The sequence below is a fragment of the Protomyctophum parallelum genome, assembly GCF_964188405.1.
Source record: "Protomyctophum parallelum genome assembly, chromosome: 4".
NCBI lineage: Eukaryota > Metazoa > Chordata > Actinopteri > Myctophiformes > Myctophidae > Protomyctophum > Protomyctophum parallelum.
This window is the reverse complement of record NC_139700.1, coordinates 40,908,612-40,922,494: the sequence shown is the minus strand read 5'-3', so window position 1 is coordinate 40,922,494 and position 13,883 is coordinate 40,908,612. Positions and strand designations below refer to the sequence as shown.

General features: G+C 44.7%; 1 protein-coding gene across 1 annotated transcript in view; it reads left to right on the top strand.

Annotated features, from left to right (window-relative positions):
• tspan9a (tetraspanin 9a) overlaps positions 1-13,883 on the top strand; it is a 307,238-nt gene that overhangs the window by 81,826 nt on the left and 211,529 nt on the right. Inside the window, exon 3 of the mRNA XM_083763888.1 lies at positions 7,046-7,133. The gene's annotated coding sequence lies outside the window, so the exon portion shown is untranslated. The remainder of the gene's footprint in view (positions 1-7,045; positions 7,134-13,883) is intronic.

Below are 13,883 nucleotides of genomic sequence, written 5' to 3'. Positions count from 1 at the left end.
CAACAGCCAGTGTCCTGCAGCGTGCTCTCCACAGCCAGAGCTCACAGCTGGGAGTGCTCTGTGCTGGAGACAGCTGCAGACCTGTGCCCCCCCCCCCCCCCCTCCGAGACCAATGAGACCCCATTACCGACTCACAAGACAGGAATGGCTTTTCAGCGCCCCGTCACCCCCTGCTTTAGGTTAGATTCCTTATCTATGGCGTGTTGGTTGCACAGCCGTACGCAGCCAACTATAAACCTGTTAGCGTGTCACGTGTGTTTCTCGTCTTGATTCTTGATTTGCCTCAGTGTCAGAGGACAAAGACAATAGGTTCAGTGTGTGTGGAGGAACGCCTGAACTTTTATCCCACCCGATTACATCTTGAAGATCTGTGCTGGAATGGTTTACCACACACACACACACACAGATGCAGGCCCAAAAAGCAATTCGTTTTATATTGATATTACAATTAGTATGATGCGCTGAATGTCGAAATCAAATTTACGTTTGCAGAGGCCAAAAGCAGGAGGGTTCATTGATCATCTGCGATGAATCCATACAGTACAATGCCGGCGGTAACTTATGTGAATTGCAAATATTGTCTAGGGCAGGATGATTAGTTTGGAGGTTTCTGTTTGGACATCCAAGAGTGCATGAACACCACACACGCAGAACAACTCTCCGTCTAAACACATCTGTCTCGAACTGAAAGTTTATAACGAAACGTGCACAGGCGGAAATAACTCAACCTACAGAGATGGCCCCCTTTGCATGTTTAAAGTGGCCATAACACACAATCAGTAGTTTTCATGGACTCCCGGCGTGCTCCCAGGGTTCACAGCGTGAAGGAGAGTGTTGTACAGAGCATCTCTCAAGACAAATAGTTCATCACCGATGGATGGCTGCTGTGAGATCATCACACACATGGCTATACAATACACACCGTGTATCGTCAAAAGTAGTGAATCAAGAGATGATCTGCATGTTCACAACATGTCACGATGTGACGTGTTGAGTTTGTATATCTGGAGATCTCTTAAAAATGCTGGTTTATACATACTAGTCCTTACCCGTTGTGAGATATTCCCCCCCCCCCCCCCCCTTGTGGCCGTGAAGGGTACTGCGCCCGGGTGCGTTTGTAATTGACTAATAAATAAATTAATAATCATTAATGTGTCAAATCGAAAAACGGGCTTCGTTACGCCCTCCATATTCATATGGTCAATGCCTGTGTGAAAAGTGGGACTGATTGGTGCAGGCAGTAAGGAGTTACGGCAGTGTTTCTGACACACAGACACACAGACACACACTCAGACATTCGGTTAATTATGATGATGATTGAACCAATGAGTAACTACTTGTAACATTGGAACATGCTGTAGGTTTTTCTTCCATTTCCTGTATAGTAACGTTTTGGACAAACAAGGTTTAAACAAAGACACTGACGATATTCACACATTAAACAGGCATATAAACGGCATACAGATGGCTACAACAATAGAAGCGTAGTGAGTGATGGTGACCGAGGCCACACAGCAGGCTGTTGACATGCATAGTAGCCCTGCATGCTGATTGAACATGTTTACACAGTGTAGTGACATCTCTGATGTCTTCAGAACGATCCCTGATGAGAAGTGACCGCCAGCCCTCTCTTGTTATCCATCTCCCACGTGGTGCGAACGCTCCCTGTAGAGTGTGTGCTTTGATAGAGACACTGAATCCTGTCTTCGCAGTGTTTGTCCGTCCACCCGGGAGGTGGCTGTCCATGGGGAATAAGTGTAGCTATCAACCATGAGGACTAATTATGTAAACCTAATTATATTTGTTTCATGCTTATTACGCATGCGTTTCAATGATGCATTTTGGCTGCTAATGGAGGGGCTAAATGGCCCTGCTTTCCAGGCTGTCAGGACTCACTTTTCATCTGTCTTCCGGGTGATTTACCTTTCTCTCTCGATCTTCATCAATTGTTTAAACAACGTTCTCCTCACTAGTAGTTTGCTCTGTCTCCGCTTATTTGTTCTCCCCGTTCCTTCTCTCAATAACTATCTTCCACGCTCTATAGCTCTCTCCCTCTTTCCTCACCCACGCATTCATTTCTCCCACTGGTTTCAGCTCCATCTTTCCTTCATATGATACTGTGGGCTTGGTCGTGACTCTACCACAGTGTTCTCTATCACACCCCGCTGTTCCCTCGTGTCCTGACCCCATCATCTGCACTTAGTTGTGAACTCACTTAAGTATATAACTCAGTCTCTTGCCTTTCAGTATTTTTGACAGAGAGTCGGGAAACGTTTTAACAGCTAGAGGAAAAGCTGGGAAGCAGCTTTACGTTCTCGGCATAATTGCTTTTATAAAAAGCGAGGGAGAAAATGATGAAAAATTTATGGAAATTTGAATAAAAGATTTCCAACAACTTTATTTCATTTCGTATTAACTTGCTCACCAATGAATAGGTTGCCATTCAGATGGAACTAAGCAAGCATTAACTAAACTGGTGACTATCAAGTGTTGAGTTGTCTCTTCTCAGTCCCAAGGCTTTATTTATGCGTGCCAGTGTCGCTAATTGATACGTTTTTGATGCGCGCCACACACACACACAGTATAACTGTATAACTGTATGTAGTATAACTGACGGATTAAGATCTTTATTTTTTTTAAGATCTTGTTTTTTTTTTACATTAACCCATTTAGGCCTGACGTCGAAATTTAGTTCAGTTTTCTGAAATGCCTATGTTTCTGTATCAGTGGTGCTCAATATTTCAAGGACCCCAAAATTATATGTAATTGGCCACCGACCCGATCTGAAAATATGTTGTTCCAGGGACCCCCCAGAAGCAAAGATTTGAGTTAAAATGTTCACTCTGTAATAATATATATTCAAAGATTTGAGGCACATTTTCACGAAAAAATGTATAAATATGAACTTCTGCTATTGTTCAATAGCTAAAGTATAACATAATGCTTTAAAACACCAAAAGGGGTTCCCGCCCAAAATTAAAACTAAATATAATTAAAATAAAACTAAATATAATATATCAAATATTTTTGTAGACTATGCTATGCAAATTCTAAAATGACGAACGATAAAAATGAACACCGGTGGTCTTTCCCCTATAAGCTCACTCCCCGCTGATACAAGGAAAAGCCGCGTGCCGTCATTCCTCATCATAAAATGGAAATGGAAAGGTGGCATCTTCACCCTCGTAAGTCATCCTGTAGGGAGCGAGCGGGACGCCGCTGCAGGCCTCAGATTGAGCCTGTAAATCAGCCTCGCTAGTGCTCTCTGCTCATCTGCCCGCGCTGCTCATGGAGCCGCATCATTCATGCCGGTGGGCCCCGTCGTCGCGCGAGCGCTTTGCTCTCCATGCAGAGCCACATTTTGCCGTAGTCACATAAAAACCCAGACTTAATGGCCTGTGTGAGTGAGGCACACACGTTTGTATGCGTTAGAGAAGAAGCCGCGCGTCTTCGCTCGCTCGATGTCGACTGCTGCATGGCTCAACAAAAGGTGGCATATGTGGTACTCAAAGTTCTCAAAAGACCCCTGGTGTGGTTGCCGGGGGGGGGGGGGGGGTTGGGGGTTGCATGGGGACCCCCAGTTGTGCTTGACGGGGTTTCCCTGCTTTATGATGAGATAATAAAGCATAAAAATCTGTTTAACCACTTTAACCCTCTACTTCTATGCAACCTCACAGTGTTCGAAAATCTCGGGGTCAGATGTTCTGTTGGGGGTCCCCTGGTACAACATCTTACCAGGGGGGGGGGGGGCTGTGGCCTAACGCTACACATCAATCTGGAGGCCCTTGGCATGGAAATGTTGGAGAACTGCTTGAGCTTACTTTCAAGACTCTCTGCTACTCTCTCTCTCTGTTCTGTCTTGGAAAGCGGGTAAGGGTGGTGCCTATTGCCGCAGGGTACAAGGTTGCACTGACAGTGTTATGTTCTGTCTTGAGCCGGGCTCTGAGGAGTCAGTCAGAACCACTCAGTGAAGCCATAGGGGGGGCAACCATATAGTGTGCTCAGCTGCTGTGTACTGTACTGTACTGTACTGTACTGTACTGTACTGTACTCGCTCTGTTCTCGGCTCCGGCTCTCTCGGCTGTGCTCTTAAAACTTTAATAATCTCTGCTGCCTGTTGGGATAAAGGGCCTGCCTTTTATTTTCAGGCTTCTTATGGCCTTTAACAAGGTGGCTGGTTTCTCTCCATAAATACAGCATTCTTATTCATGGCCTGAGGTGAAGCAGGGGGTAAAGGAGCAGGAACTGCCTGAAAGGCCTGCCCGGCGGAATGAACGAATGAAACCGACGAGAGAACGTTGAGTGAGTGAGAATGAATCACGCAGTGAAAGAGCAAAGGCTTTGGGCTAATTTAAGGATTTATGAGGACTTCCGTGATCATCATTGCATGGTTAATACATCATGAACATTAGCATTTTGGTCGTGAATTTTCTCCAGGGGCCACCAGTAAAAAAAGATTCTGATACTATTAAAAATACTATTAAAATCACACCTGTGTGAATACTACTATTAAAATACTATTAAAATCACACCTGTGTGAACTGAGCTGTGCAACTATACATTAATGTTATAGTTACTGTGCTGTACTGTACTGTGCTCTGTACTGTATTGTAGTGTACTGTGATCTGTACTGTGCTTTTGATTCTTTTTGGGAGAAATCGAACATTCAGACCCCCAGGAACGCGCCCAGTGTGCCGGCCCGGTTCCGGGGCGTTCCCCGGGGCGTCCCCGGAACATCCAGACCCCCAGAAAGTCCATACATATCTTAGCCAGGTCCTCTACTGCAGGGGTCGGGCCCTGTTCCGGCGAGCCTTCCCGCGCCCCAAACGGTCGAGAAATGATAGTTACCGTGTTGCAGCTTTCCGTGCTCGGACACGTAGCCTACAGGGACACACATAGCTCCGTAATGGAGCGGAGGCACTGCTCAAAAATCAAAGAATCCAATCTATTAGATTATTTCTTCTAAGGTTATTGTCCTATAAGAAAATCCAATAGGATTTATTGTTACCATTTTTTTAATAGGATTTTTTCCTAACCCCAGCTCCCTCCACTGGCTCCCGGTCGCTGCCCGCACAGAATACAAAACTCTGATGCTGGCATTCAAAGCAACCAAAGGTATGGCTCCCCCATATCTTACAAGTATGATTGAACCCTACAAACCCTCCCGCGCACTCAGATCAGCCAACGCAGGGAAGCTGGAAGTACCCTCACTAAAAACGCCGGGACAACGCTCCACACGTCCCAAACTCTTCTCCCTTCTGGCTCCAAAACTGTGGAATGCACTTCCCATTGCAGTCAGAACTGCAGCATCACTCCCAATCTTCCGCCGTAGCCTGAAAACCCACCTTTTCAGACTCCATCATGGCCCTTAGCACTTACCCTAAACCCTTAGATAGCATTTCTGTTGGATTATATAGCATTTGATACAGACTTATAGCATGTTATGTAGACAGCACTGTAATTGTATTGTATGTAGTCATAGCACGCCATAGTACACATATATAGCATAGTAGTAAAGATGTATAGTTTATATGTATAGTGTATGTATAGTTTCACTATATAAATATTCCACTGTTACTTTCTTAGCTTACGCATGTTTCATGATAAATGCTTTTTATGTGATGTATTCCCATGCTTTGTTCTTGCTTAAATGTAAGTCGCTCTGGATTAAGAGCGTCTGCTAAATGCCTAAATTGTAAATTGTAAATTGTAAAAGATTCTGAAAAATCCTATCAGAATTTTTATCCTATACACATACTACTCACATGCTGAGTTTTGGCGGTGCCCACGTTTGAACCAATGAACTTCAACCTGCACTTTAAAATGCATTTAAACGTACCAATAATGTATTTTACAGAAAATAAGGCAAGAAAATATTTAGTGCATTGGATCTTTTGAGCGGTGCAGCGGCTCCGATGCACAGCTTTGTGTGGATGTCTGTCGGTCCGTTAGAGCATGGAATGTTGTTGACATTTCATTGTGATGAAAGGCACCGCTCACTTCACACCAGTGTGGTTGTTTTCATAACATACTGAAACTAGAAAAAGTGCCCTTCCGGGCACAGGTCTCCACCAGGTTATCCACAGAACCGTGCAGTTAGAGGTAAAAACACTTTTCGGCCAGTTATAGCGCCACCTTGAGGCTGAGTTGAAATTGTTCATGTGGCATTTAGTCCTCGGCCTAGTGGGAATGTGGGTGCACAATTTCACGGAAATCACGCGATGTGTTCATGATTTGCAGCATTTTGTTTGAAACTGAGCACTCCTGTGAACTTTGGAAGCCAATCTTAACCAATCAGGATGGAGTGTGATAAATCTGAAAGACCAGTTTCGTTGAATGGCTCTAGAGAGACTGTGTACCAATTTGCGTGATGTTTGGACAAAATCTGTAGGTGTACTGTGCAAAAACTTGTTTTGCACAAAGCGGCCTCCTGGTGGCGCTATAACAGGCCGTTCTGGAAAGTTTGGGGCAGAGGTTCATGGTTGGCATCCAGGGAGTGTGTGTGCAAAATATGGCATCGAAAAACTTGTTTTGCACAAAGCGGCCTCCTGGTGGCGCTATAACAGGCCGTTCTGGAAAGTTTGGGGCAGAGGTTCATGGTTGGCATCCAGGGAGTGTGTGTGCAAAATTTGGCATCGACCGGGTTAACGGTGGCTGAGATTAGCTGTTCACGGACGGACACACGGACGGACGGACGGAGTGCAAAACATACTCTCCCCATGCCTTCGGCTGGTGGAGACAATGAATGTAACCCATTGTTTCCTTAATAATCAAACAAACTACAGTATGTAGTCAGAGGGCTACATACTGGTGTACATAGTCGAACTACATAGTCGAACGACATAGTCGGTGGGCTAAACATGGCATGATGGCAGGCTTCAACTCATTTAATAATAAAGAATATTATTAAATGAAATCATCACAAAATGAATCATGACAACGTACAATTTAGGTTTAACCATCATCGACAGATTAGGAAACAAAAACGCCTCCAAATTCCCTGTCTGTTGTTCTTTGTCTAACGCTGTCTGTCTGTTCTTGGCAGGCCGGCCGGCCGCTGACATTTCGAGCCTGCGTGTGAATAGCAGAGAACGTCTAGAACGTCTTCTCTCCCCCTCCCCCTCAGAGGAAAGGTAAGGCCCCGACTTCCACCTCCACCTCCCACCCACCGCGCCATCTGCCACCACAATCTGTTTACATTGATAATCTCTGGTAACCCGTGTGGTTTTTATAGCACTCCACTCCGCCAACATCGCCCGCGAGATGCTGCCTGTTTATTCAGCAAACCGCCTCGGATGAAATGGCATTTTACCTCACATTAGCTTTTAACTTGATAGCCAGTGTTGTTGTAAAAACTCAATAAAAACTAAACCATGATGACTAAAACTATGACTAAATATACTGTCAATTTTGTCAACAAATAAAAATTAGACTAAAATGAAAGGAAGGGACTAGAGATCCAGTATAAGTCATTTCACACTTGGTTGCATGCTGAAAATAGCAGCTCTACGAGCTCACAACGTGTCGTGCTGCGACGCGTTGTGAGCTTGTAGATCGGCTATTTTCAGCAAGTGTAAAAACAGTTATTACGACGGCATCAAGGCCCGCCAAAATACATTTTAGTGTAGATTTAGTCTACTAAAATCGTATGATATTTAGTCGACTAAAACTGGACTTACACTAAAACATTCCAGGTGACTAAAACTAAATGGAAACTATTCAAAATACTAATAAACTAAAATCAAATTTTGCTGCCAAAAACAACACTGTTGCTAGCTTGACCAACGTGTTACTGGGCTGCGGGAGCAAGCAGTGTTAGTGAATCACCTTGTCCGGATTACCGTCGAGGTTTGAGGTTCCTACACAAGAAACCACTTGGCAGTGGCACCCCCCTCCCCTCCCTGGAGAGCACCGGCGGCTAAAAAGGGGCATCTAAAATTAGCCAGGCAGCGGACAACCTGGACCCTGACACATCAAAGAGGAGCTGGACACGGTTCTGTGCTTGCAGAATTCGAGGAAGAAGGAGAGGAATGCACAACATGAAAGGGGGAGATAGACGATAGCGTGCGTGCGTGCGTGCGTGCGTGCGTGCGAGAGAGAGAGATAGAGGTTTGCTAGCAATCCCTGCAGTGTGATGCATAGTGGATGAGGCGGTCAAGGTGTTGCTTGTTCCACATTTCTCCCAGGATCACACCGGCTCACAGAAAACCTGGATGTTCAACAGAGTCTTGCTTGAGAGAAAGGTGTGCATTTTTAAACTTTAAAAACCAAACATTAAAAGCGTGAAATCAATTCTCGAAGCAGACAAGGGGCCTGTCCGTGGAGTGAGGCCAAAAGTGGAATGACGAGTTAATGTTTTGCTGAGCCTATAAGGATCATTTGCTATCTGAGTTGTCTGCAGGAGCAGGCTTGATCTCCGCGAGGCGAACCTGAACGAGGACAACAGCTGGGGCAGTGTGCCTGCCTAGTGCCTTTACAGTTACAGTAAATGTTTGAAGTCGGTTTCAAAGTTTTTGCGCTCTGGAGGTCATTCTAAAGTGTCTTGTATAACGGGTGCTATATAAATAAATGTACCGGTGCTAGCAGGTTGTGCAGATGCAGGCAGTGGGAGGTGCAGTGCTAGGAGGTCAGTAGTCACTGAGACTACATAATGTACATTATGCAAACAACAATGACCAAAAAAGGATTCTTCCTGTCCTTCTAAGTTCCCTCTCCTCCTCCAAGCTTTAGCCTGAAGATGCCCCCTGACGCTTGTCTCTCCAATGAATTATTTGCATATTTATTTCCCAGGCCAGGCAACACCACACACACACACACACACACACACACACACACACACACACACACACAGCGCCACTGGAGACCTCTCGCACATTTGTTTAATTGGCTATTGATTGACTATGCAGTGACAGTGGGGGGCAATGAATTAGAGAGTGGTTGGGAGTGGGAGGCGACGGGATAGTGGAGGTGGTGGGAGACCCGTGAGACTGGGTCTCAAGGCGGCATTTGCATTATTTATTTATTGTGCATTTTTATTTATTATTTAGCCATAAGGAGATGGCTGTGAGGCTTCCTCCCACCCTGCTCATTTGCATAGGTCACGCACAGCCACTGGGTTCAATTTGGGGAGTTGCATGGTTGGTGGCAGAGGGAGGGAGGGGAGGCAGTGTGGGCCCGCAGGGGACAAGCAATTCAATTTGGATCTCAGAAGGAGACAACGATGGCGGTTCAGGAACCAATTTCATGTCAAACAAAAAAGTGTGTGTGGGTGTGTTGGTGTGTGGGTGTGTCCGTGCGTGTGCGTGTGTGTGTGTGCGTGTGCGCACGTGTGTGTGTATGTGTGTGGCTATGTATGTACTGTACGTCTGTACCTCCATGTTTGTGTGATTGGCACTTTGTGTGTGTGCATTTACATTTGTGTGTGTATTTGTGTTTGTAAATTAGCTGTCTCGTAACAATACGACATGAGCAAGCGCTCATCCATATGCTAAGTAATGAATGAATATAAATGAAGTGGACGTGTTTTTGTGTGTGGTCGTTGCCACTTGCCAACACATTATTTCACGCCATTTGCATCTTGTATACGTGCTCTGATAATGAAGGAAAAGTCTGCACTGGTGCAGTGGTGTTAGGGAAGGAGAGAGAGGACTGTTCAATTACAAAAATAAATCTATATAGCTTGAGGAACCGAATAGAAGACCGCCATGTTCTTTTCTGCCGCCCTTATTGCTGTATATTGAATGGTCGTCAAATCCACGTGCCCTTAGTATATACTGTATAGAACATTAAATAAATAAAAATGACACAAATACTGTACCTTTTTGATCCGATACAATCCACTTTATTTATATAGCACATTTCACAACTCTGGGTTTACAAAGTGCTGTACAGAAAGTGAAAAACTGTAAAGCTAAAACATAGACAACCAACTAAATTCACACAAATGCTCTAAAAAATTGCATCAAAATAGTCAAACTATGGTTGATATTTCTCTCTCTCTCTCTCTCTCTCTCTCTCTCTCTCTCTCTCTCTCTCATATATGGTGGAGATTGCTCAGGCTGTTTTGTGGTTTCAGTTGAAATGGTGTCTGAATAGGATGTAATTTGATTCTATACCCTTGCAGTATTTGATGAGCCAATCCCATAAATGCTGTACATCCTATAAAATGCACAAGCATCGATGCATGAAAGTAGGTAGAAAAATCAGAAGGGATTCTTTTTTTCTTTTTCAGTATTCCAATTTCATTTTCCAGACCAGAGCACCAGTTGTAGGCTATTATATTGTCACTGTTGTTGGTAAAAGCATTGTCCAAAATATTTATGAAACCCACAGACAGAATTCTGTCTGTCTCTTATTTCGGGCATGACATTGCATGCAAAAATGTTCACATTTCTAACACAAATGTTTGTTCTACTGTCATAGAACAAAGTGTAATATACTTATACTTTAATTTATGAAGATTTATAAAGGCTCACAGCACGTCACTTCGTGAAGCGCTGCAGGGCTTGTACATCTGCTATTTTTGCAAAAGTTTGAGAACTGCTGATGTAGAATTTACCTAAATTCTTAATTGCCACATGTGCTAATTATTCAAGTCATGACAGACTGATAATTAGGCCACTTCAAGCTACCGTTGATGTGGCGTGAAGTCGCAAAAGACCACACACCCACGCACCCCCGCACGCACGCATGCACGCACACACGCGCACACTCACGCACACATGCGCACATGCACACGCACACACAGAGATCGTTACTTCCCACGCTCATCATCTATTGTTGCTTCAACCTGTAACTGGGTGCAGTCAGTCTGTCTGACCATGCGGAGCGGCGCGCTTTAACGACGCTAGACGAGATGCAGGAATCTCAGAGAGGCATGCCACAGCTGCGTCATCCTTCAGCCATGCTGCTCCTCTGCGCTGGGAACCACCCCAGGAATGTGCCCCCCCTGCCGTGACACACACTTCCATGTCCTGTTCCTATACATGCCAGCCGCTCACACTGGCTTTGATGCTGCACACGTGCATGCATGCATGTGTGTGTGTGTGTGTGTGTGTGTGTGTGTGTGTGTGTGTGTGTGTGTGTGTGTGTGTGTGTGTGTGTGTGTGTGTGTGTGTGTGTGTGTGTGTGTGTGTGTGTGTGTGTGTGTGTGTGTGTGTGTGTGTGTGTGTGTGTGTGTGTGTGTGTGTGCGCGTGTGCGTGTGTGTGTGTGTGTGTGCGTGCGTGTGCGCGTGCGTGCATGTGTGTGGACTGTGCACGACGATGTGCTTGTAATACTATAAATGTGAGAAGTATAGTAGAATTTGAGAAACAGATATTGTGACTAAGGGCAATGGTCCTCACAAGACATTTTAGTTTCATGGTTGACGAAGAATCGGGGAGTGAGGCTTACAATTTACAACTCAGACTAATTGATAGTTATGCCTTGTTTTTACATGCACGCACGATGGTGTTGCACACCAATTTACAATCTACCGATCTACAAGCTCACAACCGTTCACAACAGTTCCAGCAATTTTTGATGTGCAGGATAATAAAAAATGGAAAAAGAGAATGGTAGAAATCGCATTAACAAAGTCGGCATCCAAAATGTAGATGTCCTCACAAGTATTGCAATCCAATACGTGCGTGCGTGTGCGTGCATGTGGGTATACGGTTGACAGGCAAGCGGGCCTGGGTATTGATCTGTTTCAGTTACGATTGCAGACCAAAGGGCATGCGGGATCATCTGTCTGTCTGCTGAGAAGGGCACTGAACAGATCTTATATACAGCTCAAATCCACTTCCACAGGAAAGCGGGACCCATGAGGGATGAAATACAATCGGAGGAAGAAATTGAGTTAAGACAAGAAAAAGTTGTTTATCCATGTATTGCTGTGTGTGTGTGTGTGTGTGTGTGTGTGTGTGTGTGTGTGTGTGTGTGTGTGTGTGTGTGTGTGTGTGTGTGTGTGTGTGTGTGTGTGTGTGTGTGTGCGCTCGCGTGCACGTGTCAGAGACCGCTTGTACCGCTGTGAGTGATGACGCAGTCTTCTACTTGCACCTCATTAGTCGTTAGTCGACAAACATGTCCTCCTCGACATGACATTAAAAGATGACCCCTGACCCCTCTTAAGGCCACCCACAGGCGGAGGAATGTGCTCCTTAGTCCAGACTCTCTTGTCAGCTCAGCTCACTACCCCCGACTCTCTGATGACACAATCAGACACAGAAACACACACACACACACACACACACACACACACACACACACACACACACACACACACACACACTAGGGTAATGATTCCGATTCCTTTGCGATTCCATTGAGTCTAAACGGTCCTATTCCTGAACGGTTCCCTTTAACGATTCCTGTACGTAGGGCCGGGTTCCAAATCTGATGGAATCGATTCCTTGAAGGGGATCCCCTGCTGAAAAATATGCTAATATTTAAATAAATAAAAAGTTTAACCCTGTTTTATATTGCGTCTATTTAACTTTGAGCAATATTGTTTAACCCATTTTGGGCGGGAACCCCTTTTGGTGTTAGCATTATGTTATGCTTTAGTTATTGAAAAATAGCAGAGCTACAAGCTCATAGCACGCCACCGAGTGGCGCGCTACGAGCTTGTAGCTCTGCTGTTTTTGAAAAATCAAAGAACGACTGACATAGAAACATAGCTTTTTCAGAAAACTGTCAGGATTTAGAAGATTTGTAGAATCTGATCTCGGGTCAAAATGGGTTTTAACACAAATCCTCTCTTATTGGGCTCCCTGGTTTGCATGTCCGCCAAACGCTATTCTAAATGTGGTCGTCCTTGGCATGACAATGCTGGTAGAACCACTGTTCTATAAGAGATGAGCTCTGGCAGACACAGCGCTAACGCTAGTTTAATTCATTGATCGGCGCTACGCAGGGCCCACACCAGGCCGCGTGGGGGTCATCCACGTTCCCAAAGGGGCACCAGAATGGTGGGCCAATCACCATTATAATCATAAATGGGGCTATTTAAATTGAAGACGAATGACAACTTGCAACAGAATTATTGTACCGGTATATTTGCTCGAGATAATGAAAGGATCACGTCGTGTCACATGCATCGTGTGTGCATGTCACGTATGGCTCTCAAATGTAATTATTTTACTGATTGATTGGGGTGTGGGCATGTGTGTGGACTGTGCACGACGATGTGCTTGTAATACTATAAATGTGAGAAGTATAGTAGAATTTGAGAAACAGATATTGTGACTAAGGGCAATGGTCCTCACAAGACATTTTAGTTTCATGGTTGACGAAGAATCGGGGAGTGAGGCTTACAATTTACAACTCAGACTAATTGATAGTTATGCCTTGTTTTTACATGCACGCACGATGGTGTTGCCATCGTTGCCATAAATGGGGCTATTTAAATTGAAGACGAATGACAACTTGCAACAGAATTATTGTACCGGTATATTTGCTCGAGATAATGAAAGGATCACGTCGTGTCACATGCATCGTGTGTGCATGTCACGTATGGCTCTCAAATGTAATTATTTTACTGATTGATTGGGGTTTGTGTGTGTGTGTGTGTGTGTGTGGGGGGGGGGGGGGGGGGGTGTAAGTAAAAAGCAATTAGGCTTAAGGCACCTAAATGGCATGCAGCTGCCCTGATTTAATTGAAACATAGATTACAAACTTTGTGTTTTTGATCGAATACTTTATTAGGGGGTAATGTAAACAGCACGAGGTGCAGTCAGGCATTTAGGCTAAAAGTTTACATTGTGGGGCTATAATGCTGTATAATTATTGAAACATCTACATGTTTCCTTTTGAGGAGGGCTGCAGTCATACTTCGTATTGATGTGTCTTTGCTCGACTCACATAAGATCCCCTTGAGATGTATTATATTGTTTTTATAAAC